This window comes from Antechinus flavipes, chromosome 4, assembly GCF_016432865.1.
Source record: "Antechinus flavipes isolate AdamAnt ecotype Samford, QLD, Australia chromosome 4, AdamAnt_v2, whole genome shotgun sequence".
NCBI classification, from domain to species: domain Eukaryota; kingdom Metazoa; phylum Chordata; class Mammalia; order Dasyuromorphia; family Dasyuridae; genus Antechinus; species Antechinus flavipes.
Window position 1 is genome coordinate 443,878,422 of NC_067401.1, and position 14,993 is coordinate 443,893,414.

A 14,993-nucleotide genomic window follows, 5' to 3' on the forward strand; every position below is an offset into this window, starting at 1 on the left:
TCATGACATTTGGAATAAATATTAGCTTTCCTTAATGACATATTATATCTGTCTATCCAAGAAGAATTAATTATAATAAAAGATGATTAAAGGGAGCCACTGTAACCCTTTTTCATTCTTCTTCAATTGCTCTTTCAAAATAGGGATTTCTGTGGTGAAATATCTTACATCCAAGACCTGGGTTTGGGAGGACTGGAAAATATCCATGTGAAACAGGGTGGAGTCACTTAGTTTCTTTATTACTTTTAGGCCACTAAAGCAGCCCACTAAAATATTAAATGTGAAACTCAGCCTTTCTGAATGTTGTTACAGTTTCTTGACTCTGATCAAAATCTCCATGGTGGGAACAATCGTATCCTGAAGCATATCAAATAAAGGAATACAAATTAATGACTTCACCTTTCTTGAAATCTTGCTAAACCCATTTAAAAAAAAATTCTTTCAGTTCCCTAAGGCTGACATCAGCATTTATCCCCAAACACTGAAAGTATGGATCTTTTGAAAATTTTGTCCCATTATACATCGTTATGAATTATATATTACATATTGTTCTCATCTGTCCATTCTGCTGGGTAAAGTCTTCATATACTTGTGTGCAATACAGTGGAACTAGGATAATGATGATGATGATGATAATGATGATGATGATATTAATAATTGCTAACATTTATATAGCACTATATGCCAAATTCTATTATAAGTGCTTTACAAATATTACTTCATGTAATCCTCATAACAATCCTATGAAATGGATATCGTTATTATCCTTACCATTTGTTTTGATTTTTGTCCTGCTGGATTTCAGTAACTCAAGAAGAGTGGGGCCAATGACTTTGTGTGTTTCACTTAAATCCAATTCATGTGCAAGTCAAAACATTGCCCTGTAATGTCATTGGTCCTCTTCAAAAACATTACATATATAATCTAGTGCATATATGTATATATATGTGTGTGTGTGTGTGTGCGTGTGCATGTATATATATATATAATACGTATGTCCTTAAACACTTAAACATAGACTCTATATTGTTCTATAATATTATGTATAATAATAGAGCTTCACCATAATATTATTGAGTTTCACTGAAACATTTTTTCAATAAAATCATGAAAGTACTCACTGTATTGTCATAGAACTAGTGAATGAGCAACATTCATTATGCCCTCACTCCCTAATGCAAAAGAGATGACATAGATAACAGATATAATAGAGGAGCATTTAATATTAAAAACAAATATACGTGGGGAAATCCAAAAAATAGAGGTAGAAGAAATAATGGTGGAAAGCAAAAGGATAAGGATCTATAATGGAGAGAGAAACACATTCTCTAACAGAATGGAATTTAATTACAGAGTACCTAGCAGAAGGACAAATTAGACAAGGAATTAAAGCAACAAATCACAAACCTAGCCCAGAGGCATGATATTAAAACTATGGGGGGACTTCATCTATAGACATCTGTTCAAGATACGTTTTCTCTCTCTCTCTCTCTCTCTCTCTCTCTCTTTTTCTTTGTGTGTGTGTGTGTGTGTGTGTGTGTGTGTGTGTATGTGTGTGGTATGTAGAACAAAAAAATTGGGGGGCATCTTATATTAATGATAATTTCATTCTTCATAAGACAGAGGAAGGTCTACTGTGGACCAGATTCTTTTCAATAAGGTAAAACTGGGGTCAGTGACTTTCCCATCTTGTGTTGATATCAGAGAAAGAAATCCAGGATTGGAAAGGGTCTTGAGTTCGTGTTAGATGGGGATCAGATGAAGGAACTGATCAGGTTCAGCCTGTAAAGAAGACTCAGAATACGATAGCTGTTTTCAGGTTTTGAAAGATTGTTATGTGGAAGATTTCTGAATGGCCCCAGAGGACAGAACCAGAGGCAATAGGGTAGGATGATTAGGATTAGGGTTAGGATTTAGGGATAGAGTCAGGAGTCAAGAGGCGGGAAGTAGGAGTCAGGAGTCAAGAGGCGGGAAGTAGAAGGCAGAAGTCAAGCATTTAGGAATAGGGTTAGGATTAGAATCAGGAGTCCGAAGATGGGAGGTACACCTTTAGGGTTAGTGTTAGTCACACAGTTTGTAGGTGTCTGAAGGTGAATTTGAACTTGATCTTCCTGATTCCATGTCCAATGTTCTACCTAGCTTCACCTGGTTGTCTCTGGAAGGAAACAAAGTCTTTTAGGGAAATTAGACTTAGACCTAATTAAAGAAAGTCATAGTCATGAACTGCTTAAAATAATGGACTCTTTGATCAGAGTTGGAAGGGGCTTAATAATTCATCTCATTGAACTCCTTTCATTTTACAGAGGAAGAGACCTGAGATTAGATAAGTAAATTGTCCAAGATCACACAGATAGTTAGCATGGAAGGTAAGCTCTGAAACCAGTTCCTCTGAAGCCAGAGTTAGTAGTCTTGAATGCTTCTTCATATAATTAACCATATATTAAATGAGCCTGTATTGTTGGTTAAGTGCCATTTAATGGTCCAGATGACAAGATAATCTTGGGAGCGATATATCCCTTTTATTTAACATGGATAGGGATGGCTTGGCAGAGAATATAAAATTTCATTTAGACTTTGAAAGCTGTATATCAATGGAAAAGATTCTAGAGCCATTGTGATGTTTCCAGGGGTCTCTGATTCTAGTGAAATTTTCACCTCCACTTCTGCCATGAAGTGGTTATGTTGGTTCTTGAAATCCAGGAAATTCTCCAAATGTTGATGGATGGCCCATTGCCTCCAAGACTCTAAACAATGACCTCTACTTTCCTATTTCAAGTTAAGCCTGGTCTTTCTGTGACCACCAAGATGTCTAACTTAATGCAGAAGGAGACTAGCTTCCCAAAAATTATTCTTATAAACTTCATAAAGACGATGGCCAGAAAGAACATTCCTACATAACAAGTGGCTACTTTCTTACATAAAGAGTTATTTCAAACATACTGACATCTGAAGATCAATGCAGCCTCTAATGTCCACAGCAGGGAAGAGTACTTAGAAAACTAATTAGAAAACTAATTACATCGATGGTGGTTTTGTGTACCCTTCACTTCTCTAGGATAATTATTTTTGGTTTAATTAAGGCCTCCTACCTTGGTTGGAGGTATGGCACCATGGGACAGTATACCACAGAATCACAGAGTCATATAATTTCCAAGTTAGAAAGTGACCTCAGAGCTCTTCTCCTTCAACCCATATTGAATCAAGAATGACCTTTATGATCTACCCAACAAATGATCATTTAGCTTTGTTCAAAGAACAACCAGGGACTGGGAACCCATCATCTCCCAAGATGTCCCATTCCACTTTAGAATAGCTCTAAGTATGGACATTTTCTCCTATTTTAGAGCTAAACTTGCCTCTCCCAACTATTGTTCCTAAATCTGTTTTCTGAAACCAAACAGGACAAGTTGAAATTGTCTTCCATAAGACATTCTTGGAATTTGGAGATCTCCCTTATCCAATCTTCTCTTTCCCAAGCTAAATATGCTCAGATGTTTTAATGAGTTTTCCTATAGCATGATCTTTACCATCTTGGTTATTCTTCTTTGAATGCTCTCTAGTTTGTGAAGGTCTTTCTAAAAGAAAGTGTCCAGGACTTAAAATAGTGATCAGTTGTGGTCTAATCAGGACAGATCAGTAGTATCATATCTCCCCAGTCTTAGATATTATCCCTCTCTTAAGGTAGCCGAAGACTCCATTAGCATTTTGGCTGCCAGATTACACTTGACTTTGTGTTTGTGGGCCACTAAAATCGGACAAAACAAAAGCTTCAGAATTTGAATAGGCAAATGGCTCTCTGATTATGGCCCATCCTTTCTCGTGGTTGGGAAAATGATTTATTGAATCCATTCCTAAGACTTTCTAGTTCTCTTTATTATGGTGGATTTTTCTTCTGGAGAAGAAACTTAAAATTAATTTGTGAAATTCATCTGTCACCTTTGGCCAAGAAAAATAAACAGAAACACAATAGGTTCACTTTCTAATGGTCTGTTATTCAACTATGGCACGTGCACATTGGTTCATTGAATATTTTTATGTTGCTTGAGAGGTAACAGTGCTGAGAGAGCCACAGAGTAAATGAATCCAAGAGACAGGGATAAGAAAGGGAACACTATGGCTGGTCATACTTGCATTATCATTTGTATTATTTCATGCATGTGAGACAGACTGGGAAAAGGTAGGAGACATGAAACCAGAGGCCATGGATACCTACTACCTTGCTCTCATCTCTAAAATAATAACAGCTCACATTTATAATGTGCTTTAAGGTTTGTGAAATGTTTTGTATGTTATCTTGGCAGCCACTACAATGGAAAAAGCATTACTTGTGTGATTTAAGTCATGTAACAACTATCTATCTCAGTTTCCTCAATTACAAAATAGAAATGATAACAGGACCTACCTTTTAGGGTTGTTACGAGGATTAAATGAAGTAATATTTGTAAAGCAAATATCACAATGCCTGGCACATAGTAGGTGCTTAATAAGTGCTTGTTCCATTTCTTTCCATTATCTCACTTGATTCTCTTAACAAACCTGGGATGTAAGAGCTATAATTCTCTCTCTTTTTTTTTTTTTTAAAGCTTTTTACTTTCAGAACATATGCATAGTTTTCAACATTAACTTTGTGTTCCAATTTTTCTCCCTCCTTTCTCCCCATCCCCCCCCAGACAGCAAGTAATCCAATCTATATTAAACATGTGCAATTTTGTATATGTTTCCACAATTATCATGCTACACAAGAAAAATCATCACAAAGAGAAAAAATGAGAAAGAAAACAAAATGCAACCAAACAACAACAACATAATTGAAAATACTATGTTGTGATCCACACTCAGTCCCCATAGTCTCTCTCTGGGTGTGGATGGCTCTCTCCATCACTAGTCTATTGGAACTGGCCTGAATCATCTCCATCGTTGAAAAGAGCCACGTCCCTCAGAATTGATGTTGCTGTGTATAATGAGATAATTAGGAGCATCAAATTAGAGCTAGAAGAGGCATTAGGGACCGTTTCATGGAGGAGGAAACTTTCCTAGACTAAAGGTGACAGATGGATTTCACAAATGAAGTGACTAGTCAGGATCACGTAGTAAGTGGTGCCTGAGGTTAGACTTGAATTCAGGTCTTCAGGTGTCAAGTTCAATGGCCTGTCCCAGTGAGCTACCAAGCTTCTCTTCAGCCAGTAGGCTCTGTGTAAAAGAACAAAGTTGGATCCAACTAAGAACATGATCTCCTGAGGATTGAAATTAGATGTATTTTTTTTCTCATTAATATGCAGAGGCTTGATTGTCCCTGAACCGAAAAAAAAAAAATGTTTTTAAACAAGTCTTTGTGCTGATCCTGATTGTATTTGGGTCGGCCGCCAGGAAAGTTGCCATCAGACCGGACCTATGGAGCTACAATTACACCGAGGTTATTAAAGACTCCTTTCTTTATTGTAAGTATAATAAGACACACCATGGGGGGGCTTCCACTAAGTTCTGTTTTTCTCTTTGAAGGATCATTAACCTTCATATTGAATTAGAATTTGTTGAGACTTTTTTTTTTCTGAGCAAGTTCCCCCTTTGGGGTCCTGATTTTGTTTTTGGTATTGCATTTTTGGTTTCAGAAGCGGGAGAGAGTTAATGACATCAAAGTGCATTCTAATTTATATCGGAAGTCTGAGTTATGATCTCTTACTGCTTTAGGGCCCCTTTAGTCTATAGGCCTTCTGGCTCCCATTAGCCTGAGTGGCCTAAAGCAGAGTTGGATGGAGTCTGGGTATGGTAGAGAAATGCCTTGTGTCATGGACCCCGGGCAGTCTGATAGACCCCTTCTCCGGATAATGTTTCAAATACGTAAATTAAAATACATGGAATTCCTAAGAAAACCAGAAGTTAGGGAAAATAAATGTAATTGGGGGCAGCTCGTTGATGCAATGGATAGAGCACCAGCTCTGAAGTCAGGAGGACCCAAGTTCAAATGTGACCTCAGACATCTAACACTTCCTGGCTGTATGACCCTGGGCAAGTCACTTAACCCTAATTGCCTCAGCAAAAACAAACAAAAAGAAAGAAATAGATGTAATTTTTTTCTGTCCAAATTCACAGACCCCTTGAAGTCTATCTACAACAGGTCCCTGCCGTAGTATCTCTGGATGACGTCAGAAAAGGTCCCTGAAAGAGTGAGACCCCACTAAGGACCCTATAGAGCTTTGGAAAAAAACCAACCTTTCTTGTTTGTTTTTAGTATTCAAAGAGGCTTTCAGGGAGTTTTGGTTTATGTAAGATGCAGAAATAAGCACCAGGATAACCTTCAGGGAACTGCAGAGCTTCTGTAGAGCTGGGAATGGGGGCTGGATTTCTGATTTTATTGCTATAGGGAACTCTCAGGTAAGGAGATGATCTCTTCCAATGAAGGTCAACACCTCTCTTCAATTTATAATCTTAGTGAGTTGTCTCTAGCATTGAGTGATATCGTGTCTTGTTTGAGGTCCCAAATAATAGCATATCAGAGGTGAGCTTTGAATCCACATCTTCCTGTCTCTGAGGTCAGATTTCTCTTGCCTTTCACAGCTCCTATAATGACCCCAACTTTCTTCCAGGAACAAAAGCCCATCTTTTTTTTTTAATACCAATATTCTAGGGGTATTGATGCATGGTATATTGTGAAACAGAATGAGAAGGGCTCAGCAGTTCTGAAAAGGCTTCGATATGCAGAATAACAGAATTATAGAACTTAAAGAGAACAGTTATTTAGACCAACTCACATCACAAAGGAATCTCTACTATAACATATTCAACAAAGGAACAGATAATTGATGTAGTGAATAGATTACAGGTTCTGAAGTCAGGAGGACTTGAGTTGAAATCCACACTCAGACACTTTAACACTAACTCTGTGACCCTGGCAAGTCACAAGCCCAACTGCTTCACCAAAATAAATGAATAAATAAAATAACATATTCAACAAAGATTTTGCAGCATTGGCTTTCGACCTTCAAAGAAGGGAAATATACAACTTCCCGAGGCAGCCACTTTCAGGTCGATCTAAATATTCAGCAGTTTTCCCCTATATTCTCCTGGAAAATTTTCCTCTTTTCAACCTCTACCTATAATTTCTTGTTATGACCTCTGGGGACAAAGAGAATAAGTTTACTCCCTTCTCCATAGGGCATGGACCAGAGTGAATACTAAATAAATATTTGTTGACTATTACATGCCAGGCATCTTTACCAGATCCTGGGGAATAGAAAGGAAAATAACAAAATACTCTTTATAGGGCTTAGTACATAATAGGTGCTTAATAAATGTTAATGGTTCTAGAATTTCTTTCTCTGGATGCCTCCCAATTTAGCAATGTCCCTTCTAAACTGTGATGCTCTAAACTAACATAAACACTCCAGATATGATCTTATTAGGTAGGGTACATATAACCTCTTCTTATTTTTAAAAGCTATTTCTTGATTTAGCCCAAAATCAATGGGAGTATGAGACTGTGAGAGCTGACAATAAAGAGAAGGTGGTACTTCTAATATTTGTTTTGCTTCTGTTTTTTGTTTTGTTTTGTTTTGTTTTGTTTTGATAAAGGATAATGACTTCCAGACTGGAAAGAACAAAACAAAACTTCTTAACAGGAAGTTAATATTTAAGTTAAGTAAGGAAATATAATAAAAAGGCACCCAGCTGCTTTTGCTTAATTGAAATCATCTCTTTGAAATTAACTACAGATTTGGGTATTGACATAAATGGCAAAAATGACACTGAACCACTCTCTGTGACATATCAAAATATCCTGGAACTCAGAAGAGGGACTAAAAAAGGATGTGTATCTTGATTTTTTTAAGGTGACATAATTTACCTAGATTTTAACAGAATATCTTTGAAAGTGTCTCATACTATTCTTGTAGAAAAGATGGAGAGATATGGACTGCAAAGTCTCAAGTAGAATGATACAAGTTCTGTGTTTAGACCTATGCTGTTTTAACATTTTTATCAGTGACACAAAACCAGGAGAAATAAATTTAAAAAGGAAAACAGGGTTGGGATCCAAAGGAATCTTGGTTGGCTACTGCAATGTGACCATATCTAATAAGATGAAATTCATTGTGGATAAAATCTTAATGCACAAGTTAAACAAATTAGTCTCAAAACTCTAAAATGAGGGAGTTATAGTTAGTTCGTATGGATAAAAATGAGGATTTTAGAGAATTGTAAACTCAATCTGAGTCAGTGTTTTATCTTGAAGCTGTGCTGAGAGGCAGTTTGCAGGACTAAAGAATGACAATGAGTATACACTCTGTCCCAATAATAAATTCATATTTATTGTCTTAGTTTCTGCTCTGGAAGTCACAATTAAAGAAGGATATTGATAAATTAAGGATCATCAGAATGAAGACAAGAAGAATGACAAAGGACTCTGAGTCTATGTTTTATAAGAGTCAATTGATGGACCTAGGGATGTTTAGTTTGAAAAGGAGGAAGACTTGGGAGTGACATGATACCTACATTCAATTATTTGAAGAACTGTCATGTGAAAGAGGTATTAGGTTCATTCTGCCTGACCACAAAGGACAGAATCTGGAAGAATGGAGTACCTATTACAAAGAGGCAACTGTAGGTTGGATATCAGGAAAAGTTTCCTTAAGTAATTAGAGCTATCTATAAGTGAAATGCCATGGGACATTATGAATTCCTCTTTCATGGAAATTTTCGAGGAAAGTCTAGATAATTATTTGTGGGAAATGTTATAGTGGGATTTCCCTTTGGGTATAGGATGGATTAAGTGGCTGCCAAAGTCCTACATGACATAGTTGTGTTTAATATTCGAAAAACTGTCACATAGAAAAGAAATTCTTTTTCTTGGGCTTAAAGGACAGAATCAGAACTAAGGACTTAAAAGTTATAAGAAGGCTCAAAACAAAAGGGGAAAAATACGTTATTTGGATAGCAAATGGTGTGGCAAATAAAATTGCTATGAAGGTAGTGGCTTCTTTCTCCCTGGAGATCTTCTAGCAGTATCCAGATAGTCATCGTAAAGGACATTGAACTCTGAATGGAGACTTGACTGGCAAAGTTTTGAAAGTCTCTCTAATCTACCTTCCACACAATTGCTGAAGTGATTTTTCTCTAAGTGCAAATGTGACACTTATTTGAAAACTTTATTTTTTTTGTTTAAATTTTTTTCTTACTTGAAAATTTTAAGTGGCTTTCCCATGTCTCCAGGACCTCTAAAGGCTTCAGTCTCACATAAAAAACCCTCCATAATGTGGCTTCCATCTTCCTTTTAAGTCTTTTGTAAAATAAGATTTAAGAAGAACTATATATTATATTACAATATGTATTTATACTCTAATTTTATTTTCCCCTTCTTACATTCTTCATTCCAGTCAAACCATCCTGCCATCTGTTCCCCAGAAACATCTTATCTCTTGTGAATTTGCCCAAGTAGATGCTTACATTTAAAATTCTCACTTTGGACTCCCACAAACCATAACTTCCTTCAAATCATCATAGCTTGCCACCTTCTACATAGGGTGGCACAGTAAATAGAATGTTGGATCTGAAGTCAGAAAGATCTAAATTCAAATCTGAGCTCAACTGTGTGACTTTAAGCAAGTCACTGTCTGCTTCAGCTTCCTTAATTCTAAAATGATGAGCATAAAAGCACCCACCTCCCAGGGTTGCTGTGAGGATGAAATGAGATAATATTTGTAAAGTGCTTAGCACTGTGTCTGGCACGTAGTAGGTCCTTAATTAACACTTGTCCTCTCCCTGCCTTGTCTTTGTTTATGAGTACTAATGAGTCTGCTGCATTTTAATCATTTTAAATAAAAGCCACACTGGATGCCAATATTGGACACTGAGTCATCATGCAGGAAGCAGGTATCTTGTTGCTCAGCTACTCATGAGCTATACCAGAGCTTTATTTTGGAGATGAGCCTAGATTAACTCCAGAAGGAGTCAATGAGCCAAAAATTTAGATCATTTAAGTAATTTATTTGAAGGAGAAAAAGGCTACCCGAACACTGAGGATGGGCTGATCCACATTGATCTGGCAATGCTTCATAACTCATTCTGAGTACATCACTAAGCAAACAGTTTGTAAAAGAAACTTCACATGGAACAGCTGGTGAATGTTCGTCAAAATTCATAAAGCCATCTACACAATAGATAATGATGGCGATTCGGCAAGAAAAATATAACATCAATATTCACTACTTAGTGAGTTTCCAACTACAATGTGAACAATTTAAGACCTTTTTTTATAGATGAAAAAAACCTACTCTCGTCTCATTTGTTTGAATTGTGCCTAAATTAAGAGGAAATAGACTCTGATCGAGGGCTTTGGGTGTTTCCTATAAGTACATGAATTTTAATGCAAGGATTTGGTGATAACTATGAATGGCTTCTCAAAAACATATTCTTTCTTGTTTGGGGTTTTGTTCTAGAGAGGTAGTCACTAAATGAGAATTTTCAGTTAAATACAGCTTTGAAATATTATATTGCTTTCTCTTTTCTCTAAGAGATGTCTGTTAATTATTTTTAGTGGGGGAAAATCTTAAGTTTAATTGTTTTATTCTGACAATACTTTCTGAGTTATGCTTTGATATATGCTGTTTTAAGCCATAGAATGAGACAGGCTGTGGCAAATCATCTGATTTAGGATTAGAAGATTTTCAAGAAAAGACCTTCTGACCAGTGGTAACTTTGGTTAGAAAGACATGAAGACATGATCAGTAAAGCAACTTAGCTATCAGAATGTCCTAAGAAAGTGGCATTATCCTAAAGAACAGATTTGCAATTTTGATTTCAAATTGTGTAGTCCTTGTTAATGCAAGGAAATGCCTACTGCTTTGTTGCACATAGAGGCATAATGTGGTTTGGTTGGTTTTATTTTGTTTTATTCCTTTTTTGGAAACTTCAAAATGTATTATAAGAGACTGTCACTTTTAAAACAAAAGTTCTCAGCCAGACATACATGGGTCCATCCACACAAGAGGCATATGGGCTGACAAATTGATCAATTCAAAGAAAAATATGTTCACTGAACTGTATGCATGGAGCTCTTAGGAGGGTTAATAATTATTGACAAAAGCTCCTGAGTGTAGTTTACAATATCTGTCTTCACCACCCTCAGTGACTGTTCAATTTTAGCCTTATTTAATTCAATCCCAAGGATTTCGGCAGTCACTCTATGAAATCTTAGGAAGACCGAGTCTGCTGTCTTAGCTGAGACAAAGTGGCTACTGAGACCATTTTCCTAGCAAAACCATAGTTGTTTACCAGGTTTTTACTGTGCTCATATGCTCCAAATCAATTTTATGACCCACCAAGACCACCAGTGGCTGGGTTTGGGATTCTTCATTAATTTTGTTCTCAAAGTTTTGGTAATTTGTAGTACTGTAAACAAGGGTTCCCTATACTCCACAATTATATTTATCCAACATCTTATCTCGGATTGTTTGCTCTCTTATATCCTAAAATCGAAGAAGAATATTCAGGTTTTCTTGGCAATGTTATCTTTCTCAAAAATAAATCTAGCTCTAAGGATGGGGGTAAGGAGAACTATTCTCCATCCTAATGATTGTATTAATACTTCCCAGAACCCGCTTTTCTTATATTTTAAGCCATAGTCCAGATATCCAAATCTTAAACTCAAATGTCATTTTATTAATCAATTCATTCCTCACATCTTCTTTTCTTTTCTGAATCCATTGCCTTTGATATGCAGCAGGGATGAAAATACCACCAGAGTCCTAACTTTTCCATCCCTGACCAAGACCCAGTAATCTCTTCCATTACTTTCTCTGGCAGTATCTTTTTGTGCTTGAGTAATTGTAAATGGTCAGGAGTGGATGGTAATCATCTGCTGGACTTTGGATATGCCTCTGTCATATAGACTGCTTTATTATTGTTATTTTGGGATCATATTCTCACTTTTAGATAACCTCTCTGTACTTTGAGATGACAGGAAAGCTATCTGTGTTCTATGATAGCAACAATCATTATGCTTCAGCTGAAGTAAAAAAGCAGGCATAGCAATCCTGATCTCAGATCAAGCAAAAGCAAAAATAAATCTAATTAAAAGAGATAAAAAAGGAACCGACATCTTGCTAAAGGGTATCATAGAAAATGAAGTAATATCAATATTAAACATATAAGCATCAAGTAGTGTAGCATCTAAATTCTTAGAGAAGTTAAATGAGTTGCAAGAAGATAGACAGCAAAACTATACTGTAAGGGGATCTCAACCTCCCTCTATCAGAAATAGATAAATCTAACCACAAAATAAACAAGTAAGAAGTTAGAGAGGTGAATAAAATTTTAGAAAAGTTAGATATGAGATAGATCTTTAGAGAAAATTGAATGAAGATGGAAAGGAATATATCTTTTTCTCGTTGATACCTACACAAAAATTAACCATGTATTAGAGAATAAGAAATAATAAGAAGGTTGATTTCAGAAAAGCCTGGAAAGACTTACATGAAGTAATATTGAGTAAAGTGAGCAGAAGCAGGAGAATATTGTATAGTAACAGCAAAATTATAGTGATCAACTATGATAAACTTAACATCTTCTCAGCAATACAATCCAAGACAACTCCAATAGATTTGGGATGGGAAATGTCATCTGCATACAAAAGGAGATTGAATTTGGATTGGAATATACTATTTTCACCTTTTTAAAAAACAATAGTAGCCCTGAGGAGTGTGAAAGATACTTTACAAATATTACTTCATTTGATCCTTACAATAATGTTATGAGGGAGGTGCTATTAGCATCTCAATTTTACAGAAGAGGAAACTGAGGCAGATTGCTGCTAAAGTGACTTTTTTCAGAGTCATAAGTGTCTTAGGAGACTTTATTCTTAGATCCTCCTGCCTCCAGATGTGGCACTCTGAAGACCTTCGTAAGCTAATGTTAATAGATGACTTGAAAAAAAGTTCAATTATCAACAATGGGAGAGATGGAGTGTTTGACAGAAAGCAGAATGTGGATCTGAAGTCACAAAATGTGAGTTCAAATTCTGACTTTCCTACTTATAATTTGTATGGTTTGGTACAAGTCAACTTCATCTTTTGAAATCTCACGTTTCTCACATGCAAAATCTATTAAGAATTATTTAATAAGCCTGGGAGTACAAAGAAACAGTGAAAACAACTTCTTGTTGTGCAGTGAATAGAGGAATGGATCTGGAGTTAAGAACAAATGTAAATCTAGCTGCAGACACTTATTAGCTATGTGACCTGGGCAAGTCACTTAATCTCTGTCTTGATTTTCTCACTGTAAAGTTAGGGATCATAACTTCTCAGGGTTATGAGGATAAAATGAGTTAATATTTACAAAGTACTTTCCAGACCTTAAAGAACTACATAAATGTGAGTTATTATTAGTGTTGTTGTTGTTATTATTACATTTACATTTTAATTTAATTGTAATTTACATTTTAATTAAGGAAAAATATATAGACAAGATATACCACATTAGATGAGAAGCACTCTTAAAGGGATGACTGGGAAATGAAGGTTGGACTAGATCAATATTTCTTAACATAGGGATCTTGAAATTATTTTTGAAAATTGTAATTCTATTTTAATCATTTTTTTAAATCTTATTCATTTAAAAGCATTTTCTGAGAGAGGTCCATTGATTTCACCCCACTCACAAAGGGGTCCATGACATAAAAAAGTTAAGAATGTTTAGACTAGATAATACAAAAATTCTCTTCCAGTTTTAAATCTCTGTTCTTCCAAATTTCCCATTCACCCTTCTCATTACAAGGTAAACCATGTAGCATCATATTCATGACTTAGCAGTTCTTCAAACTGGGCCCCTGAGAGAACTAATTTAAATTTATTACAATGAATCAAACTGGATGTTTTATTCAAATCACCTAATACTATTAACAACAAGAAGTGGATGGTGGCACTAATATTAATATAAGTCAGATATCCTCCCATGAGCATCCTAACAAAGTACACAGACTCCTGAAGGAAAAAATAAAGAATTCTCCTGGGAGGACTAATTATTTTGCTTGGGTAATGGGTATTTCTTAGAAGTTAATGGCCACGTGCTGGATGTCTGGATCAGCAGGGGTGTTCTATTGGTGTTCCCACTAGCAATATCCTACTGAGTTTTGATGTCACCCAATAACTAGAAGATATAGTGGTTAATCTAAAACTCAGACCAAGATTTCCTTGGCAATGGATAGAACTAAAGTTGGCTTTCTCACCTTTTGTCTTATCTTCATCACTTCTGCTGTAAGGTAATAATACTAATAATGCTCTAAGAAGCAGTAGAATGTTACCATGATTGGGATGGAACCCAATCTACCTTACCACCATACCTTGAATGCCCATTGTTATCCTCACATTCACACAAGGCTCAGCTTAGAAATGCTTCATTTTTGAAACTTTCCCTCAGGTTCTGGTTTGTAGAATTATTTCACTTCTATCCTAGTATTCCCTTTGAGAACAGAGACTGATTTTTTTTTTCATTGTGCTTCAATTCTTAACATAGTGCCTTATACATTTTAGGAGAACCAGACTTATAATTTCATTATTATATAGAATGTACAGAGAGGAAGAATTCTCTACCAATTCAGGCTAGCATTTACTGTTTAACTTAATAATTACAGAGAATTGTCTAGAGCATACCTGAAGGTTAAGTGACTTGCCTGGGATCATACAACCAGTATGTATCAGAGGCAAGATTTGAATTCAACTTTTTCAGATTTTGAGTTGTCTCTCTATGCACTGTTACATTGACTTACATAGTAAACATTTAGCAAAACTTTATTAAAGGAATAAAAGAATTAAAAAATGAATAAATGAGTACATCTGTCACTTGGAAGGTTTGGATTGAGGTCTTAACCAACCAACCAACATTGTCTGAAAAAAAGTTCCCTACATAAAATAAAGCCTATCAAGGCATGACATGTGCCTGATCTAAATGCTATATCTCCCTCAGTATTTAACACAGGGGTCCTGCATATAGTTGGTGCTTTATTA

General features: G+C 35.9%; 1 pseudogene; it reads right to left on the bottom strand.

The window, feature by feature from the left end:
* Positions 1–11,023: 11,023 nt before the first annotated feature.
* Positions 11,024–14,342, bottom strand: LOC127561660 (ras-related protein Rab-28-like; annotated as a pseudogene).
* Positions 14,343–14,993: the final 651 nt, after the last annotated feature.